The 21,857-nt window shown below is 43.4% G+C and overlaps 1 protein-coding gene across 1 annotated transcript in view; it reads right to left on the reverse strand.

Moving 5' to 3' along the window:
- The window catches only part of LOC118113339 (B-cell receptor CD22), a 1,629,935-nt gene that overhangs the window by 1,398,028 nt on the left and 210,050 nt on the right, over positions 1 to 21,857 (reverse strand). The window lies entirely within an intron of this gene.

A 21,857-nucleotide genomic window follows, 5' to 3' on the forward strand; every position in this document is an offset into this window, starting at 1 on the left:
GAAGGAGGCGGGATTTACGATTGCACCGATGCCCGGCGCGGAGAGGCCGGCGGAGGCGCGTCGCCGGCCAATCGGGGGCTGCGCGGTGGGCGGGCGAAGAGCGAGGCGAAGCGCGGCGCGGTGATAATGCAATGTGATTTATAGGCAGTCCGGTGTTGCTGCAGTACTCAGAGAGAAAACAGTCCACGGGGGGACAGGCGGGCATAATAAGTACAGGGACAGAGGTGGAGGGTGGGGGTGAGCGAGGGGCAGGTGGAGCCATATGGACTCCTGTGCCGCGCGCGTATTTTGGAGACGTTGGATGAAACGAGGAGGAGGCGGAGTGACAGGTTGTGCTGCTTATGAGCAGATGTTACCCAACTGCGGATAATGGATATTGTCAGAGCAGAGGAGGAGGAGAAGCGTGTAAAGTGAGGAAAACTGCGCCTATACATGAGGTTTACGTGACCAATAAAAGAGAGAAACTTGAATTGATGAGTGCGATGATAACAGATCCAGATGCCTCCACTCAGAGAAAGGCAGATAAGAAGCAGTGATTTGTTGGATGTGTGTTGAGATGGGGCCATTCCTACTGAATGGATATATTTCCGATTGAAATGTTTAAAGCTAAGTTATGAAGGAGACGACCAGAGTCATATTTCTGTGTTCCAACTGAATGGAAATGGGAAATGGACTGAGTTTATATGGCACTTTTCTAGTCCGATCCCAGTGCTTTACAATGTGCGTCTCATTCACCCGTTCATATTCACACAGGAGCAGTTAGAGTTTGGGTTTCTGTCTCCAGGACACTTGGACACACGGCCGCTCTGATGCCACCCCACGTCAACACAGTTGGCTTGAAACCCACGGTGATTCAATAAGGTTTCACTAACCCGTCATGAATGTCCTTCACCGTCTACAGATTTCAACCCAACTCACATTCTAAGGGAGATTTAGAATGATGTCTTAGAATGATCTCCACCATCGTCAAAACACCAAATGAGGGAATATAGTTGGTAGATTCCCGGACATCTCCTGGAATTTGCATTTCACATGAGAACATCACTGAGAGATTGCTCAGGTCAGATGTTTTCACAACAACAGCAAAATGTCCAAAAGATTCACGCGTGGGGTGGGGCCTCATGCAGGAGGCAGGAAATGACATGTACATTTTGTTGTGGAAATCATGTGTTGTTATTTACAGCACATCTGCATTGGCTCATATCAACAAAAGCCTGGTTGTCTTACCAAGTTGACATCTTTGTTGGCATCTCCAATATGTATGGCACTTCTTTTTCTTTTGTTTGCATTTTTGCAGTTTGTCATCCTTCATTTGTTAGAAGCGGCATCAACACGCCCACTTCCTCGCTGTGAATGTTCGAGACATTTTCCTGCTGTATTCTCGCTCTGCCTCACTCGGGCGTTTTACCAGGGGCCTGGCAGGAGATGCTCCAGAAAATGTCTGGAGCAACTGACTCTGACATTTGCGTCCTCACCCACAGCCCCTCTGAACATTTTCCCAGGAAAATATCCAGACTTCAGTGTATGTCTGAACGCAGCTTATGATATTTTATGTTGGTTTTTTAAATAAACCCATCACCCATCTGTAGGTTGTGGGTAGACAGGGCTTGTCAGAGCAGATTGTAACAGCGCTACAGAAAACACCATCTGATCTTGCTGTTGACTTAATGGCAGGCAACATAAACCCTATTAGGAAGACAGTTTATATTTATGCAGAGGTACTTATGAAGCATTCATAAACATGTTCGTCGCTCGGTCTCTGTGCTGCGACAGATACTAAACATGCAGTTGACTGTAGTATAAAGATTTGATTTTCAATAAAAGACAATTTGCAAGATGTGCTGATCGGTTTGAAACTAGAAGCCTGAGACAGACACATGGCAATAATATGAGAAGCCGTGAAACTTTCTAAAATAAAAACTTGAATGTATACACACTTCACATATTTGACAGTTCATTACAGTCATTGCATCATATCCGTGCCCCCAGTCAGAAACACAAGCACACACACACGGTGCCCACCAGGTCCAAATCTGCAGAATTTACTGCATATCTAAAATTATTATTTCCCTCCTAACTGATGAATTATTCCACTTTTGACTGATTAACTTGTTTCTTTATCCTCCACGCAACCAAATCAATGCTTTATTACCGCTGAGTGCATAAGTAATAAACCCCTGCTTGACGGTGAGTGGTTTTTGGACAGAGTTAGAATAAATACAGCGGAGGGTAAACTGACTGCTCATCCTCCCCAGAAGATGGATAGATCAAGGTGAACGGGCAAAACTCTACGAGAAAGCCAATCAAAGCCCTGCGTTAGTTATTTACAGTGTGGGATTTGTTTGTAAATACCTATTACTGACTATGAATTATGTTTGACATGTTGGTGTGAATCGGGAGTCGTGTTGACGATGTTCACCACCACCTCGTTGCACCATTTTTTTAGATTTCACTTTCAGATAGATAGATGGATAGATAACAGCAACAAAGCAGCATCCATACAATAGCAAGAATGACAATACAAGTATGAATGAAGAGAACAGGCTTAGTCTTCGGCCTGAGGGAAACCCCAATTCATCATGGATTATACACCCGTAACTATATTGTTTGTTCAAAACAAGCCGAGCACAGTAGTGTGCTGTTCGTCTAATCAGCGCTTCCTCCTCCGCCTCCTCCTCTTCGTTTGGACTTACAGTGTTCGCGGCAGGACATTTATTGTACAGTGTCGGAGAAACACCGGCTCTGCGTGACGCTCACAACTCCGATCCCGGCAAACCACACCGTGCATTCTGTTTGCAAAGCTTCATTAATGGAAATCATGATTGCAATCAGTGGTTCAGCTGGGTTCCCGTGTACTCACAGATATTATTTATAGACCTGTCACAAGTTGCAGTTTGTTTGCGCCGCGTTGTTCCGAGTCATTCGATGAGAGGAGAAAACACCTGCAGAAATGTTGACACAAATTTGCATTTTGACTCAGGTTTTACAAAGCCAATTACCCTCAGACCTCACAGCTCCCATCACACCGTATGACATCCTGAGCGCAGGGGAAGCGGCTTTGCAAGGAGGCTGAGGTGGATTTCATAGGCTGAATCCCAATGTGCTTCCATGCTTGCAGACTGAGACCTTGTGGACTTTTTATTACACGTACAGTGACATCTTTACCATCTGAATAGGTTTATCATAGGTTTTGTATGGTAAAAGCCCAGGGCCAGAATAAACCTGAATGGAAAGGAGCTAGTTGTTATCGCTTTATATCGTCTGGCTCTTCAGTTCAGACTCATCTTCGCCGTCTGGTGCGATGTTTTCAAATGTCATCGATCTAATAATCATTAATATGAGCATTGAGCTGAACTGGAGGGGATTCTGGAGACTTGGAAATACTGAGACTCATTGAGAGGACTTACAGAGACTGATAGTGGACACTGATTACTAACTAATACTACATGCTGGAAGAAGACGTTTATCGGTGGAACAGAGAAAGAGAAAAACTCGAAAAGACCAGAGAAAATTCAAATAAAGGTCAGTGGACGAGAGACAGAGGGAAGTACAAGTTTAATGTTAGAAATATGTGTGTGTGTGTGTGTTGGCTTGCTCACTAAATTAAAAATGTTTTCTGAAGGCCAAGTGATGCAAAAGACAAGTGAATGCAAGCGCCTCTGTCCAGCAGTAATGTTTAAGGTGGATGGAACATAATGCAGCACTAAGGCCTCTCAGGTCTCACAGAGGAGCAGGAGACTTTTTCTGAAGAGGAGGACTTCCTCTTCCTCGAAGGCAACACTAATTAGAGTAGTCATCTTAGTGCTCTGACCTTTTGTAGATTTGCTCGTTTTACCTTTAGTCTCAGCCGCAGCAGACTTTTATTAAAACTCGTTTTTCTACTTATTGATTCAAATGCAAAAAAAATGTTATACTGTCACAGTCTCTGTGTTTAATGACTTCGCTGAGTGACCATTTTCTTGTAGTCTGTCCCACTGTTCTGACCTAACAAGCTTCTCGGGCTGTCATGGTGAAGCAAAGATGATTTTTCTCTGGTTTCCTTGAGTGTTACGTCACAGTGATTGGGGCTTTGCTGTAGCTCATGATTCATGGTAGAGTTTGACTGACTGTCCACAGTGCGTGCATCATTACTTAGCGGGGGAGGAAAAGTGAGGCAAGTAAGATGAATTGTGACTTAACCACATTTTGCAGCAAGCTATTTAAAGGGTGCATGATGGAATTGTACCTGGCTTTCTTGACTTCCACAGCACTGTTCCCAAAGGCCCTTCCCCATGAGTAGTGGATCCACGTGGTGGTGGCTCCATGTTGTTCTTTTGGGCCGGTCCAACAGATGCTCGCCAGTGAGCTCCCCTCCCAGGTCTGGCTCCCTGCAGGTTCACCAGGACACACAAACCCCTCCACCATGATAAGGTGGTAATTCACAGAGGAGAAATGACTGAAAGAACGAGATTACAAGTACAAGCAGGAAACAAGAGGATTCCATACATCTGGAGGGAGCTCAGAGTAGAACCACTGAACCTTCACATTGAAATGGGACAGTTGAGGTGGTTGGGGCAAGTAGTCAGGATGCCTTCTTGGCACCTTGCGTTTACTGGGCATGCTCCACCAGAAGGAGAACCCGGGAGAGACTCAAAACTTGCTGGAGGTATTACATATCCCATCTGGCCTTAGAATGCTTGGCTGTGGAGTGGGACACCTGGTACACCCTACTTGGGGGGCTACCTCCGTGACCCCAGCCCAGATAAATGGAGGATAAGGAATGGATGGAAGATGAAGCATAAGTGTGCACATGTTTTACGCTAAACTTAATCCCTGAGCAGAAATGAGAGTAATTTCCCATCCAAACTGAGTATAAAGCAGTCCAATACTATAATGTGAGATGTTGGCACCTTGACTGTAAGGACAAACACAGAAGGACACCTTGCCAGGCGTGTTTTGGGGAGCGGTACACTTTATGCAAACATGTCTGACTTGGGAGGCCATGGGAATCTGTCCCTGAAGTGTCTGCTGTAGAGCTATACCAGTTGGGCTGTGACATCCCAACCATCCTGTTTAGTATGATAATGTATGGAGATGTGGGCACGGACACTTTTTCCCTCTTTCCCCTTGCTCTATCTAAAAGCCCCCTGCATTAATTGGCATGGCAGAGGCGGCAGTCACTTGGTTGTAATCACTGTCCCCCGGAGAACCTCACTGAGAAATGATTGAAGGAGGGAAGGACGTAGGGAGAGCGAGCGAGCAGCCTTTGGTCTCGAAAGGCTTGTCCTCTGAATTATGTTATCCCAAGAGGTGCAAGGAAGCAGAAAGACAGGGAGGGGAAAAGCTAGAGAGGAAGATATGGGATGAGAAGGGAAAAGAAAGGGAGAAGCTTGAGAGGAAATTGTGATGTGAGCTCCCCTGCCCACAGAGAGAAATGGAGGACTGCAGATGGAACGAGAGGGGAATTGGATGGGAGATTCATGTAGGGGATTATGGATGGAGATTGATAGTTGGATCAGTGGCAGAAGGGATAGGGGGGTGGGGGCTAGGATACTTGATGGACGTGAAAAAGATGAGACGGAAAAAGAACAGAGCGGTGGGTCAGAAGAAGATGACGGGGTCAATTGACATTAAATCTCCTCCTGTTGAAATTTAATCAGCTTTCATCCTCGGTAAACTTTCTCAACTGAGAGAAAGAGTCATGAAGGCAAGAGTCGTCTATTTCTAATTCAGGATAATTGATGTATTAGCCACAACCTATTAATTTGGGTTATTTCCACTGCTGATATCCCCCTCGCCGTTAACGCCTCAAAAGTTGATGTTCTTACATCGACTTTAAGTGCACAATTGTTTTTCACCGCTGATTGCTGCTGCTGCAACATGCCACGCTTGTAAAGTACCTTGAAATTGAGGAGCTGCATCTGAATTTCAAGAGGCGATGACAAAGAAAACCCTTGGAAGAGATTCAGTAAATGGAGATTTAAAGAATAAGGGAGAGAAAAACATATTTCGTTTCTCCCTTCTGAGAGTCAAAGTATAAATGTTGTACTCTATCTTGGTCAAGGCTGCTAATTGCTTTAACCAAAGGATGAGTGTGTGTAAGCGTAAGTGTGTGTGGGCGGACGCAGGCATGCGTTCATGGAGAATGATGGAACAGTGCAAGGAGAGTCACCTTTGTAAGGAGCGAGCGGAGCCTGACCGCGTTGGAGAGTGCGGCCTTGAAGCCAGATCAAAGACACGAGTCGAGCTGTAATAGATGATGGAATTAAATCATGTCTGCTCTCTCTCTCTATCTACCTCTCTATCTACCTCTCCCTCTGTTTCATGGCTCTCAAAATGCAACTGCCATTCTCTGTTCTTTTTAATTCACCACTCCATCAAATTTTCCCACCGCCGCAACGCTCCGACTTTCTAGATGCAAGTCACTGGTACACGCCCGTAGAAGTAAAATGACATATACAAGCCTAATTACTTTATTAGCACAGGCCGATGTTAGATCGGAAGGTCGCGTTTCATGCCACATCAGTTAGTAAGCGTCCACTGGTTGCCTATTGGCCGCGAGGACGAGGCTTTGCTGCTGAGTCGTTTTCCCTCGGTCCAGGAATAAGTGCTGCGTCTCACTCCACAAACCAGCCCCGACTAATTAAAAAATTCTTAATGATACTGCTTCAAGAACATTCCCTCTGCAATTAATCACCCACATATCTCGTAGATCTCGAAAGAAATGGGCAGCAGAAAACAGAACTTTTCAGCGACGGAGAGCAGAAAGATTGGTGTGCGTGGTCATCATCAAGAGGACGTTTGCATCCATTTGTAATCATAACTGTTGCACTCTGAGCGGCAACTCATTAATCCATGATATGTTTGTGGGGATTATTGAACTCCGGCTCAGTCGTGAGGCAGCAGCAGCGAGATCCACGAAAGCAGTTCAGTCCGGTCAGACTCTGGTCGTCTCGCAGCCAACAGAAATGTGGCAGTGATAAATAACAGGTTTCTGAAAGTAGATATCTATCATGGCTAACCATGCCAACTGCCATCGTTTTAAGCTTTGAGCATGTCTGCTTATGACTGGCTCACACATCATTTTAGCCACTCCCGAGTTCCCCGTAATGGATTCTCTGCCCCTGTCATCCCTCTTTCTCTATCTCCTTTGTCCTTTTTTCATTCAACCACACAGGAGAATCACTGCTTTTTATCTGCCTTTCTTTGATTTTTTTTTGGTTTCCAGTTGTTGTCTCTCGCCTCGTTTTATTTCCCTCTCTGTCATCCATTATGACGGTCCTCCCTCTCCAGCCGACTGTTTGTCTATCCCCCACTTCATATTTTCTTCGCTTCCCAGCTTCAGCTTCTGTCTCCCCAGCTTGATTCAGCAGTAATGAGTGCAGCTTAAGGTGGGGCGGGCCTGAGGTGAGCTGGAAAGAGGCAGGGAGGTTAATGAGGATAGCAACCTCGCTTTTTGCCTGAGGTGTAAAAGAGAGAGTAGATGGATGAGTACAGGAGAGAGGGAGAGCAAAAGGCCAAAGAGAGACAAACTGACAGAGAACTAACTTGTGTGATAACGCTGATACACAAATACACTCGTGTGTAACTGTGTAACTTCTAGATGAGGTCACAATGAAATCTGTATCACCTGGAAGTAGCTTAGCCTTAGTATCAAAAATAGCATATTGTAGAGTGAATGAGTTAAGGACCTACATGCAGTTTTTTACAGCTAAAATGAAAGAGAAAAAACAGAAGCTAGACACGTTAGTTTTTGAGATTAAGATGTTTGAATATACGTGGAAATTAAACTATAGTGGGCCTAAAACAGAACCCTGCAGAACTAATGCTCAATAAATCTGTTCATCGGCAAAATATAAAAAAATAAGCAAACAGAAAATGTAAGGTGTTACCACTTAAAAAGCTGCTAGCTTAGTATACAAATTGCATCCATCTTGAATGATTCCACACCTAATGATTTACGTCCAGTGACAATCATTAGTACAAATTTTTAGTGATGTATTTTGGGGTTAAAAAAAGACAAGATTGCCTAAGATTTCTTTTTTGCATTCATGTATACAGCTTTTTTAAATAATACATCATAATATATTATAAACATATGTATGTTCAACTTCAATATGACGTACAACCATCCAGGACTTTCTGAAGGATTCCATTCACTGCAACAAATGGTCTTTGTTCTTCTCCACCGGGATCAGTAATACTGCTACTGCTATAGGAAAGAGAAAGAGAAAGGAAAGAAAGGAAATAGATGCATTAATTATAATGATGAATTTAACAAATTAATAAATGATGGCAGCAATTCATATCTCCAAATATAATTAGACAAAATTAAAAAATACTAAATCAACCTCCAACTGAAACCACAATGAAAAAAGAATCATCAGTAGAGTGAAAAGTACATTATGAGAACAATATTCTTGATGGACACATTAAATATCTGACCATGAAACCGTTTTAGTGTTCTTTTAATGGTCTGTCACTTCCTCCTGTGGCCTACAGTCACCTTCAAGTGACGTCTCTTCTGACATCCTTCCCTCTTTCTCAATCCCATCTCCCCTTGTCACTATTTCCTTTGTTTCACTCCCAAATCAATCTTTCTCATTTCGTCCAGAATTGATCTCACCGTCTCCCATCCCTGACGCAGTCCTGCAATCCGCTCTCACTATCCCTCATCCACTCCCATCCCGCTCCATCTTTTGGCTCTTTCTCTCCTTCTCCATGTCGCTCTCTATCACACTCTGCGTTCCGCTGCCACTCATTACAAATGGGGCTCTCCCTCTGCAGAGCTTTGGAACAATGTCTTGGTTGGATGTGGCTGGCATTGCTAAGCATCTTGTGCTGCAGAATTGATGCCGTGTGTAAGACATTATGATGGCAGCCAGCAGTTTATTATCACCACGGCACTGGTATACAGCAATATGAAGATGGATTACCAATCAGTCAGGAGGGCTGTGTCATAGGATGCTAATGTACTTCATTTTTTACCGCTGAAGTATTTCAATTTATTGTCTACAAATTATCCCGCTTTCACATCTATCATAAAAAATAAACATTTGAATACCTTGTATTTTAGCAGCTGCAGCGCTCTAATTAACGTCTCTCAACCACGTGTTTGTAGAAGGTAGCAACAATATTTATTGACTCTCACTGCTTCATTAACATGCATACAGAATGCCTACATATACTACAGATTGAAATTGTAGTGATACAAACACTCCCAGAGGCAGAACCGCTCTGGCAGCAGAGTAATCACATTTGTTGACTGGGCAGAGCCAAAGAACCGTGGCCCTCGGGACAGACCTGAACTGTGCTGATTCTGGCAGAGTGGGCAAATCGCAAGGGGCAGATGTAAGTCATGTAAAGCCCAGAGGCCCCTATGATATGTCTCCCTCTTAAAGGTTATATGTACAGTAGTCACCGCCATTAGATGTCGCACTAGCACCGGCATCTTGGACCAAAACAAACCCTTCGTGTTCTCAGACAAGATGTTGCAAACTCCAGTTTATGTGGCAAAATGGATCTATCACGTCTAATCAATGCCGTGCTGTGTGTTGGTGTACCTGTGGTGTTACTGGTTAAGCACCGTGGTGGACAGGTCAGAATCGTGTGTTTACTGTCATGTAAACTGACTATTTTGATTTGAATATCTGCTCATGATGCTATTAGGCGACTCTACTATGTCTTTACATGTAAAATATTGGCTACTATATTGATTTAAAGTCTCGTATAACTCTTAAAATTAAATAGCTGTGAACATGCAATGCAGATCCTGGACAACTAAGGGCAGCATATTTTTGGTAAAATATCCAGATCCTGTTGTATTGTGAAATTTATTAAAGAATATGAACAACAAATGAGAAATCCTGTATAAAATATCAGCTTCTTCTGTATACATTTATACAATGGAATCTGTACTGCCTGGATGTAATTAAGTTTGCATTAGGAGCACAAATAGCTGATTATAGAGCCAGTAATTTAATACCCAAATTTAATTTTATAGACCTAAAGTTAAAGAGATAAAAAACAGAGGGCTTTCTTCATATGAATTAGTTTTTGAGGTTGAAATGTTTGAATATATGTGAAAAGTAAACAATAGTGGGCCTAAAACAGAACCCTGTAGAACTAATTATGAAGAAAACGGCATCGCCTGTTATGTGTTTCCACTTGCTAGCCCCGTATCCTTATAATTGCATCCATTTTAAATTATTCATATCCAATGGTTATAGTAAGTACTAATGTGGAAATTGATATGCCCTAGATATTTGTCTTTGTGGGTACAAAGCTTGAACAACTGTGGTGGTAAAATCAATGTCTTTTACTTTATAGTGTAAGGATAGATTAGAATTTGTATCTGAAGGCCAAGACCTACATTTGATCATGTTCCTGCAGCAATCTTTTAGATCAAATGTAGTAAACAGACTACATTCTTGAAAAGAATCAGAATATAAGTTGTAGGATTGGAGAGAGAAAGAATCGTTTGTTCTGCCAAGAGCTTAGCAGATGGGGTATCAAAGCTGAAGGTGCTAATTATATAATGATGTATATGTACTGACTTTTTTTTCTTCCTGAATCAATAAAAAACGTAAGTCCTTCACACTATGAATGTAAGAACACCACCTCGAGTGGCCTTTTGAAATGATGAAAGTCAAGGTTCAAAGATTTGTTCTGTGTAATCAAACCAAACACTTGATTTGTACCACTTGAAAACCTAAGATTTCTCTCTGTAGGCATCAACCTAAGGATGAATCAGGATTTCAAAACTACATAAACCTGCGAAACATGCACTCACTTCAGTGCTGCTCCGTTACATAACAAGCAACCATATGAGCACGGAAGAGGCCAGATATCGATTGCCTCAACTTAACCCTGAAACTATGCTAGAGAGGCAGCTATAAATGGCAGAGCACACAAACGAGTTGTGTTTCCATTCTGTCTCTTTGATAGTTGTCTCTCAGTAAGCGGTTGCAGCAGTTGCTCTCAAACGTGTTCCCCCTGAAGACATGTGTGCTGCAGTGTTGTGCTTGTGATTGATGGAAAAATGATTTGATAAGCAGCTTCAGGGTCCACAGACAGAGATTTACACAAAAAAACATTATCACGTACAAACCTCTCGTCAGTTTGTCGATGAAAAACAAAACATTCCTTTAATCCAGCCATTATCTATACAGCTAATCCTTTGAGGGTTGCAGGTAGAGCTGGAGCCAATCAACGCTGACATTTACCTTACCCCAATCTGCATGTTTTTAGACTGTGGGAGCCGGATAACCCAGAGAAAACCCATGGGAACACGGGGAGAACATGCAAAATCCAGACAGAAAGACCCCTGGCCAAATTGGGAATGGGGAACCTTCTTGCTGTGAGGTAACAGTGCTAACCACCGCACCACCATAAACAAATTAGAACTCATACCTCCATTCTACCTTCTCTAGAGCGTATACCTCTGCCAAGGCAACATTTCACACACTTATAGATATTAGTTCTTTAAACAAGCCTGATTTTCCCAATGTCAGAGAAAGTGAAAAATAAATCCCGGGTTAAGCATCTGCAACTAAATGTAAGGGGCTCTTCCCTGACCCACATCGCATCCTTCCACCATTTTAGAATAAAGGACTAGATGGTGAATATCCCTTGTACGTTTAAAGGACTTCTGCCCAATTTGAGTTACCAATCACCAGTAAATGTTAGCAGGTGTTAGCGAGACATAACCTCAGTTGTGTGCCTTAGCGTCATCAAGTGTTTTGGCCATGTAATCCACGATACAGGCCGAACTTGAGGGTACGCTGAGTCTAAAGGTAAATCTAAGGTTTTGTGGAAATCTGTTCAGTTATTTTTGTGTAATCTTGATTACAAACCAACAAACCAACGGACAGGGGTGGAGACATAACGTCCTTGGCGGAAGTAAAAATGTAGGTTTTCAGTTAATTCAGTTTTTTCTACTAAAGTACTGGAGAAAAAGAGGCTAGAGTCAGCTGTTTGTGCCGTGGAACCCGACGCGCTTATACTGGTAGATTTATCCTCTTCTCAGTTCTCAGCAACATCCGTACACTGCGGCAGTCTCTGATGTATAAGCTAAGACCTGTAATCAATCTGTGCCACACCGTATATTTTTTTCCGGAAGATGTCTGCTGTGTTTGTAATGCTAAGGAAGAAAGAGAGAAAACTCCAGACGTGGAGCTGAGGGGTGAAGGAAGATACAGAGAGGAAATTTTCAGAAATCCAATCGTTTCGTGTACGGATGAAGCATTAAGGCTTTCAGCGTGATGGTGATGAGTCAACGGTGCATTAACGATATCCTAAAAAGACAGATTCAGCGCTCCTGAGACAGTGGCTTTTAAAATTGATTGTTTTCAGCCAACCCTAGTTGCTAAGTGGAAAGGAATGTACAATTGAATGTTTGATTGTTTACGGCGCTGACATTAATTTTGCTGCCTGTCTTTTTAACCCATTTAACATGGTCCATCAATACACATTTAAGCAGTTGTACGTCGGAAGTGCTATGCTATTAATGTCACCGTTCTGGCACATTTGCTTGGACTTATTCCCAGTAAAATCGTTAATCAAAGTGGGAGTGTCATCACCGTGCCTTTGTGATTATCACACACCACCATAATTAATGAATCGATTGTAGACACTGCCAAGCTTCAATGCAATTTGTGTACAATTTGACTCACAATTTTGCCGATCTGCTCCGCCCTGCCCCTGCTTAACATACACCCTTGTTTTGTCCATTAATTAAATGCATCCTTTAAGCACATGGGAATGGTTGCCAACTCTGAACGTACCACCTCGGCGCTGATGTGGAATCTGCCCTCGCTGTGTGAGAGTGCCAATCAATGACACATCAGCAGCTCCTCAACTTGTCCGTCCCTGTTGCTCTGCATCTCAATCACTTATCTGATATAATCTCTCTCTCAGCCCCTCCGGCCCTTTCTTCTGTCTCTTTCTCACCTCCCTCAGTATCTCATCACATTCATCACATGTTGTGTCCCAAGTTTTAAGTTGTACTTTTTAAACTCTAATGTCATTAATCAAATGATATGAAACAGTGAGCAGCAAAAATAGACGCACAGACTGGAAGCTTTGTCTTGTTGTGATAGAGTCGTCTGACAGGTCAGCAGCTGTTGCCGTAACAAACAGATTTGCATCTCGGCGTGAATCTTGTTTTCATGCATTTGCAAACATGCATTACTGTTTATATAATCTATTTCCATATTGTGACAGTGGCAGGTTGCCACCTGTGTGGAGGAAGAGGCCACTTAATGTTTTTTATTGACAAAATCATTGAGTAAAAGGATAATGGGGTGTGTGTGTGTGTGTCTTCAGTTCCTCCCTCTGCCAATCAACCTGCATCTGATCATGTCGTCAGCTCAACAAGCTCCTGCAGTATTTAAACCTCGGCTCTTCTCTCTGCCAGACGTCTGTTCACTTGACGTGTTTCCCTTCAGCCAACTCCTGGTTTTCTTGCCTGAGTCATCGCGTGTTGTTTTAACTCTTGTGTGCCGGTGCGTCAGGTTTATTTCTGCCTGCCTTATCCTTAATTTTTTACTGCCTGGCCTAACTCACCATGTTGTCTGCAAGCTCCAGCTCAGCAATGTGCAGACAAGCCTGGCTCAGTTTCCTGCTCAGCTCCTCGTCCCGCTCCCCAAACCAGCTTCACAAAAAATCTACAATAAACAACCTTTTGGAAACATCTGTGCCTTGAGTTCACGTCTGAAATATTAACACTGAATCTTAACACTGCTTGGCTGGAGGGATAGCAGAGCTGGTCAGTTGGTCCAGACTGAAAAATCCACACAAATAATCAGAAGGAGGGCTATGAGGTTTTCTACAGACACTGATGTTCCAACAGATTGTATTTTGTGGTTTGCAGTCGCTGTGGTGCAATCGTGATAAAATTACACCTGCGTAGTTTTAACCGTGTCATTGTGAGCGTGTCAGTATGCTGCCATTAGCATTTAGCTCAAAGCACTGCTGTGTTATAATTCACACAGCCGCTGGCATTGCTGTAGAGTCAAAGACTAATGTTAATCTCAATGAAAGAAGAATTTACTGCAGTGGGACTGTGTTTGTGACACTGTCTCAAAATAAAATTGACTTTGTAGTTATTTATCATCACGAAGAAACCCAGTACAACTCTGTGGCTCACGGGTGTGTTTGCAGTAGCTTTTGGAAAAATAGGTCCGTGGCATAAGATGTATCAGATTTTGGCAACACAAGCAATACCTGTAGTTTGAGTTCATTATTTCTGGACTTTTCATAGGTTTATTTGAGAAAAAATAGAACATTGGGAACCGGCCACGACGCAAACTGCTCTTTTGAGGCCACTGGTTTCACATTGGCCAGCGCCATCTTGGTTTTTTGAAGCCACATAACCATATTTGGAGCAGCGGGGGGGGGCTGGACTGAGAACTCGAGGACACTGCACGCCCACAAACACCTGCCACCTGCACCCATTGGACAGTAAAAGCCGTCAATCACACAGTATCCATGCCCCGATGCAAACTGTATTTATCGTCTATTTCAATCTAAATGGGAACGTCATTTACGAAATGAAGATCATGCTGTTTTGAAGAAGACTTGAAACTAGCATTTGAGACCATAAACACCTTGGAAAAATGTTTACTGACGTTATAAAACAATGGAAAAACCAGAGAACTCACCCTCTGCTGGTCATTTGAGAGAATACACTTCAGGTATTGGCTTCACTTTCTGGACTCAAAGTATTAATTCATTTCTACGTGCCAGACTATCAACTGACTTCTTCATGATAATTTATTTGTGACACACTCCAGTTAGTTCCAAGTTCATGGGCCTATGAATATACGTGTGTATATATAGCGTGTGGAATGCACAGCAGGTATTCAGCTCACTGTGGTGAAACATGAAAGTCTATTACCTGGTATCCTGGGAAAACAAATGGAGATGCACAGAAGAAGCGAACACATATACTGCAGGTGTCTCCCCGAGCAAAACAGAGGTTAACTCTGATTGAGTCATTACGGCAATTATTCACTTTACCCCGACTAAACTAGTGAACACTGATATATTAATTGGACAAATAGCTCCATGACGTTGAAACACAGACTGACTGAATACATGTCAAGCACAATTTATCTTCCTCGCTTTATTTATTTATTTTGTCGGTGCTTTCAAGTGACCGCTGGGATTCACAGGCTGATTCTTTGTATAAAATGTGCCGTGCTTTGATCTACATCAAATGCGAACTAAACTTGGGGAGGGAAAAACCAAACAGTTTCTAACAGAAACATCGGGAAAAACACTCCCCGACCACAGCTTTTGTTGCGAGTGTTTTTCACGTGAAAAGTGGTTTTTGAGATTTTCTTTTTTCCTCTTGTCGCTGGATTCGTTGCATGGTTGATTTATGGCAGGGTTTCTGGGCAAAACCCCCTGATGCATAAACAACCGCGGAGACTGCTGATCAATGTAAATTGGTGTGTGAATGGGCATTGTGACCTTTGGAAAACTCCTCTCTGGGAAAGTGGAGGCTGTTCACTGATCTAGCTCTGTGTCCTCCTTTTTTTCCATTTTCCCCAGTGCTTTCACAAAACTCCTGCCACAGCAGAAACGCTTCGCAGCACTGTCTTCCGAGTGACTGAATAAAAGCAGAGGCTCTGAGTTCTCTGGGCCTTTGTCTTTGAAGCAACACGACACGCGGCCTTGACACTCAAAGAGCACTTCTTACAATTTGACTGTACCCCTCCCCCCCCAAAAAAAGAGGATGTTTTAAGCCGCGTTGGTCGAAAGTGGCTCTGGCAGAGGGCGTCAGCGGATGATGGCCCTGATGTTCAGTCCCGAGCTCTTAACGCTCTCTGTGAAAAGCTCCTCACAGTTGAAGGGAGACAATGTAAAAGCTGCCTTGAATTGTTTTCCTCTCAAGGTTCTCCAGTTGGATATGTTCCACTTCATCAAGAGGGCTCTGTTAATTGTATTGTGACAGTAATCTGAAGAAGGAAACACATGCGCTGTAGGTGCTTCCAGGATATAACAGTCAATTTATCATGTTTAGTCTTCATGTTGTTGACACTGTTTTTTAAAATATCTTGTATTTCTCACTCTGTCAAAAGCATCGAGCTCTTATCTCGTGTCATGTATCTTCCTCCACCCACAGTCCATCAGATAAGTCGACATCCATTTGCTCCTGTCTGTCCCCAGGCCGTGCGACTGGGAGATGGTCTGAGCTGCTAACTAATGCCCCGAGGGGACGACATGCACCTGTAACCCAGGACGGCAGCAGGTGTCAGATGCTGAGCCTGCGCATTGAGGCCAAAAGTGCCACAGTTAAGATTGACTCTGAGAGCGGAGCTGCATAATTCTAGCTTCAGGCACAACTTCTGGGTGGCTGCTTCCGAAAGCTTAGTGTCAAGATGCACTGCCGATCTTCCATCCGAGTGGGAGGCGTCTCTCTGCTCGGCCTGGTTCCCTGGTTATTCCATTTACTTTTCATCGAAAGGGCGCAGACTCGATTTGCTCCGAGATGGCTGGTGAGTAATCCAGCGTTCAACTTTTCAAATTTATTCGACAGTGAATTATATTTTTCACTCCCCATGCTTATTACAGGAAACTGAGAAAAAAACAACGGATAGCAATGGAGGTACACTGCACGTTCCAGATGTAGAGAGGAGTCATCCACTATCCAGACGGATGATTGTTCCCCCGCTGTATAAAATGTATGTGTGAAAAGTGCTTTGAGTGGTTTATAAGACTGGAAAAGTGCTATATAAGTACAGTCTATTACTGTCAGTACTTCAATCAGGCAATTTCTTTTTATATTTTAATGTAATTGCATAGATAGAAGCAAGATGTTTATGATATTTTCAAAAATGTTCAATCTATAGTCCTATAGAATTTATATATACCTCCAAAACTTTGCATTAACATGATGATAATTTTCTGACTTAAAGGATGAGGAATCATTTTCTGATCAATATAAGCTTTACATTGTCTCTTAATTCTGGAGATATCATGAAAAAATATATATTTTTAACATATTTTCAATGGACCTTTGACTGATCAGCTTCAAAAACGAATTATTTGGAAATATTCCCATCAAATTTAGTGAAAATCCACCAATGCATTAATTCTATTTATATTATATATACAACCTGCACAGAGAGAAGGGAAAACAACAGCACCCTGCATCCAGCAGCAAAGCAATATCCAAACTTAATTTAATCTGCCAACGCATATTTACTGAACAAACCTGAACATTTTCTGATCAAACTTTCAATCCTCCTCTCTTTCCTGCAGGGGAATAAGAATGATAATGATACTGCAGCTTGTATTTTTCGAGGGTAGAAACCCATTTTTGAACACATTTGTGAAAACTGCATCTGAGCTGCAGGCTTATGGGGATATGCGTTTCCCATGGCAGCAGTTGACTGCCGCTTGAGAGCGCTCCGCTGACTGAACGCTGATACAAGATGTTGTTATTTGCTCCTCTTTTCAGATAGCGGTGGTTATATAATGTCAGTGAGTTAAGACATCTGTCCCTGCAGGTTGTTTACCTTGTATATCACTCAGAGAGCCTCTGTAGTGGAGAACGCTAAGGTTTCCAACCTTTACACTGGCTCCAGACATTATTACCTCTGCCAAGGAGGTTATGTGTTTGTTGCTTAGCTGGATTATGCAAAAAAACTACTTGACCGATTTCCATGAAATCTTTGAAGGAGTGTGGCATGTGCCAAGGATGAACTCATTACATTTTGGAGAGGATCCAGATCAGGGGGCGGCACACAGTGCTGTGTTCGTCCATCATGGCAGCGAGGAAGTCTATCTATTATAAACTATCTCTATGTTGCCCCCCCAGCCCCAACTGCATGTGCAGCCTCTGGAATCGAAGTGACGTAATAAACTGCGCCCTCATACATATACTGCCCCTATCAAATAACCAATAAATAACTATTCCATTTGTCTTAGCTTTCAACTCAATAAGTGCATTTCAAAAGAAACAGAAGGAACGTACTGTTTTCTCTGCATCGTTTGTGATGCTGTTGCACCAAAAATAATCGTTTCAGTTCAACTTAATGGCACCGAAATTATCATAAGTGAGTCTAAAGCAAAAGCATTCTAATATTTGCTGTATTGTTGAATCGTCTCAGGCAGCAGAATCAAGACAGAGATAATAAGTACAACAGGAGATCTGTGAGGAACGTGCAACGCAGACCAAGTAATTTTAGAATGAGTGAATGGCTCGTCTGGATGTTGGCAGACGAGATTTGACTGACGCTCAGCGGTGACAATGCAGTTAAGTTATTAACACCTACACAGAATGTTTGGCCGCATGATCTCAGCTTGACAATGAACAAAAGTGACCTGTGGGGCCTTTGTGCATTCTCACCTAAACGTCACACCCTGTCAGCAATACCTGCGCGGCGTGATGACACACTGTGCCCCGCAGCACAGGAGAAGAAGAGAAGTTAAATGAAAGAAGAAGAACTGCGCCCGGCAGACACGTAGGGGAGGCAGGAGCCTCGGCTGTCAGATCCAAACGTCTCAGAGCACAGTGATGGAGGTGAAGAGAGGTCTTTACAAAACTGCGAGGGAGACGGATTAAGTAGCATCTCTGACGGACCAAACTCCTTGAATAGATACATGCTGTGGTTGAGAATTGACTCACTGAAGCGAACCCGTTTTCTCCAAACTTTTGTCACGATGCAGGTTAAAATTTCCCTCAAGCTTTTTTTAACTCCCGAGTCCACCGGTGAAAGCAGAGTCGGGGGAAGTATCCACAGCACTGATCGCACAGTAACGGTTTGAATGATTGGTTTTTAGTATCTTATCGCCGAGCTGCGTCCTTTTTAACCTTGATTACAAAAAAGAACAAACAGAAGAGCATCTTGGGTTGTCCCTCAACTGTTATTCGTTCGGATGCTGGATAATGAATTGGAACTCAAGGGGGTTATAAGATGTTATGAGCTGAAGAAGAATGTTTTTTTTTATCATGTAAGGGCCCGAATCTGCAGGTTTACATTAAGAGGGAAAAAGGAAAGGACAAATAAAATGGAAAATTGCTTCCATTCTTTGAAAGATAAAACTTAGCCTGTGGGTGTGTGTGTGTGTGTGTGTGTGTGTGTGTGTGTGTGTCTTGATGATCTGCTTCGCTGAATGCTTTGCTGATGACTGTATACAAAGATGGATGCCACGTGTGTCCACTTCCTCCCATTGTACAACAATTCTGCTAAAAAACGTGTGCCGCCATCTTGTACTGGTGCGATCATGGGATGGCATCGTGGTCCCCGCGCTTGACCAATCATGAGTCAGTCTCAGCTGTCAATCATGAGGTTTCACCCTGTTTTTGTAGCATCAACACTTGAACAAGCATCACTGTGGTAACAACGACCTCAAACGACAGAAGCCATCTTGGAGAAGTTTTATGTTTACTTTTTAATTTGGTCCATGTCCCATCCACTCTCATGGAGGAGGAGGGGTTTATGACTTATACTGCAGCCAGCCACAGGGGGGCGATCAAGATGATTTGGCTTCCATATGGCGATGGCACAATAATGCTGATTTAGTGACAATGATAAAGTCGGGGCTTCACATTCATTTCCAACAAGCGATATTTGGATAAAATCGTATTTTCGAAATGTAAATTATGTAAAACTATGTAAAAACATAATTTTAAAGCTTAAAAACAACGAAAGTGTGATAAAGGTGAGAATTTAATCTCATTTCTGCTGTAAGATGATGAAACATGTAAAAATGTCCGTGTTCAGGCAAAGAGTTTGGTGAAATCAGCAGGTGTTGAGTAACTGGTTTCCACCAGATTTGATGCTTTTTGAGGCCAAACAGTTGAATCCTGGTTTCATCAGACCAGAGTGTCGGCTTCTCGCAGTCTGCAAGGTGCTTCTCTGCAAATTCCACACAGGCTTCCATGCGCCTTTCATTGAGGAGGCTTCCATCTGGCCCATCTGCCATAACGTGGCATGAAGCTCCGATCAGTGCTGCTGTGTTGGTTTTCCTTCTGGAGGGTTCTCTCTTCTCCACACAGGATCTGTGGAGCCCAGCCAGACCATCAGATTCGTTGTCACCTCTCCCACCAACCCCCTCTTCCTGGATCGCTCAGTTTGGCCAGCCGGCTCCAGGAACACTTTATCCTTCTAGCTGAAATATTTCCGTGACACCTCGTACGGACAGGTGCCTTTCCAAGTCACGTCCAGTCAATTGAATTAACCACAGGTGGCGCTGAGATTTAAAGTTGAGATCCCAAACACGACAAAGAGAAATGGGAGACACCTCAGCACATTTCAAGTGTCTGAATCCTTGTGTGAATGTAATATTTAAGTTTTTCCTTGTGTTTGCCAAAAAAAGTCTGAAATCGATTTTAGCAGGTTGTCTGAATACTTTCTGAAAGTACTGTATGTCTCCCAGACAGGTGTTCTGCCCTCTTCCATAACCTCTTCTTTCATTTTCATATTCTTTTTACCTCCTCACCCTGCAGAGCTCTCACACACACACACACACACACAAGCATGCATACTTTCCATCGGGTGACAGATGACACCGAAGGCAGGGGGTCTGCTGTGCCACTCTCACCTCTCTCGCTTGGCATGTGCCAGCCTCTGCACCGCTGCAACACTCACCTGCCCGCCTCTCCATTAATGGAGCGAGCAGACAGTGAGCCAGGCTCTAACTACTTTGCGCTAAACTGTTTGACTTTCACTCGGTGTCCCAGGGCTGTCCATTTCAGGGATTCAGTTGGCAGCCTCCGTCTTTGTCTCTGTCTGAGCACATTTAGGGGAAGCAAGGAAAATGCTTCCATTGATATGGGCCGCTATAGCGCATCGCCAGCCGACAATTCTGTCACACCCTAGTGCTTCCCTCTCCGTGCTGTGTGGAATTAAAGTGCATGGGCTCACATGCATATAGTCCAAGGCTGCGAAGGCTCCGACTAAAATGAGATTGCCCAATGTATCATGGACGATAAAACATACAAGTCAGGTAGAGCGGTCATCTAATAATCATTAGGTTCTCGGTTTGATCCCTGGCTTCTATATGGAAGTGTCCTTGAGCAGAAAAGCTGAACCCCAACTGCTCCTGCATCATTACTGTTTGATTGTAAAGTGCCACGAATGGTCGACAGATAGGAAACGCACTAAATAAATCTGTGCGTCATCATCCAATCTCTTCACAGGCGACAAAAATTAAAGTTGCATGAAACATTTGTCACCACTAGTGAGCAGAGGAACTCGACGCCGACATGATCTCACAGCAACAAACCTTAACGAACTATCAATTTATCACAGGGCTAATGTGTTTGCTGGCGATTGCCAAACGTTGCTTACACATCCAGACAGTCGGCCCCTTTTTCCCTCCACCTGTTGAATGAGGTCCAACATTCACTGGCGCGTTCTCCCTGGTTTTGTCCGCCAACTTCTGAGAAAAACATCTGGCTCTCCCTGGCTTCCTGGATGTTCAACTGTGTTCACCAGCCACTCAGTTATTTTGGCTCGCCACCATATCCCGCTGGGCGGGAAGCCTACAATCGCCTCGTGTGTATGAGCGCTGGGAGCGGCTGCCCACGGTTCAATATGTGGGGGGGGGTGGTGAGAGCCAGATTGACTCAACGACGTGGCCGAGCAAAGCAAGTCGGTGAACTAGAAGTGGCCGAATATTAATCATTTCACGTTATTTAGTGCAATTCTTCGTCTAGTAGTGTAAAGTAGTAGTAGTAAATGCACAAGCAACCCCAGACGATTATCGTACGAGAAATAGTGGTGAAGATAACAACTCCCATGATGCCACGCTGCCTCACGAACTAGGTCATTTGTTATTGTTTTGATTGAGAGACCCCTAGTGGCCAGAGTTACATATTGTACATTAAACGCTAAATCTAAAAAGTGTTATGCAGCTTT

Source organism: Hippoglossus stenolepis, chromosome 8 (genome assembly GCF_022539355.2).
Source record: "Hippoglossus stenolepis isolate QCI-W04-F060 chromosome 8, HSTE1.2, whole genome shotgun sequence".
In the NCBI taxonomy this organism is placed as follows: Eukaryota; Metazoa; Chordata; class Actinopteri; order Pleuronectiformes; family Pleuronectidae; genus Hippoglossus; species Hippoglossus stenolepis.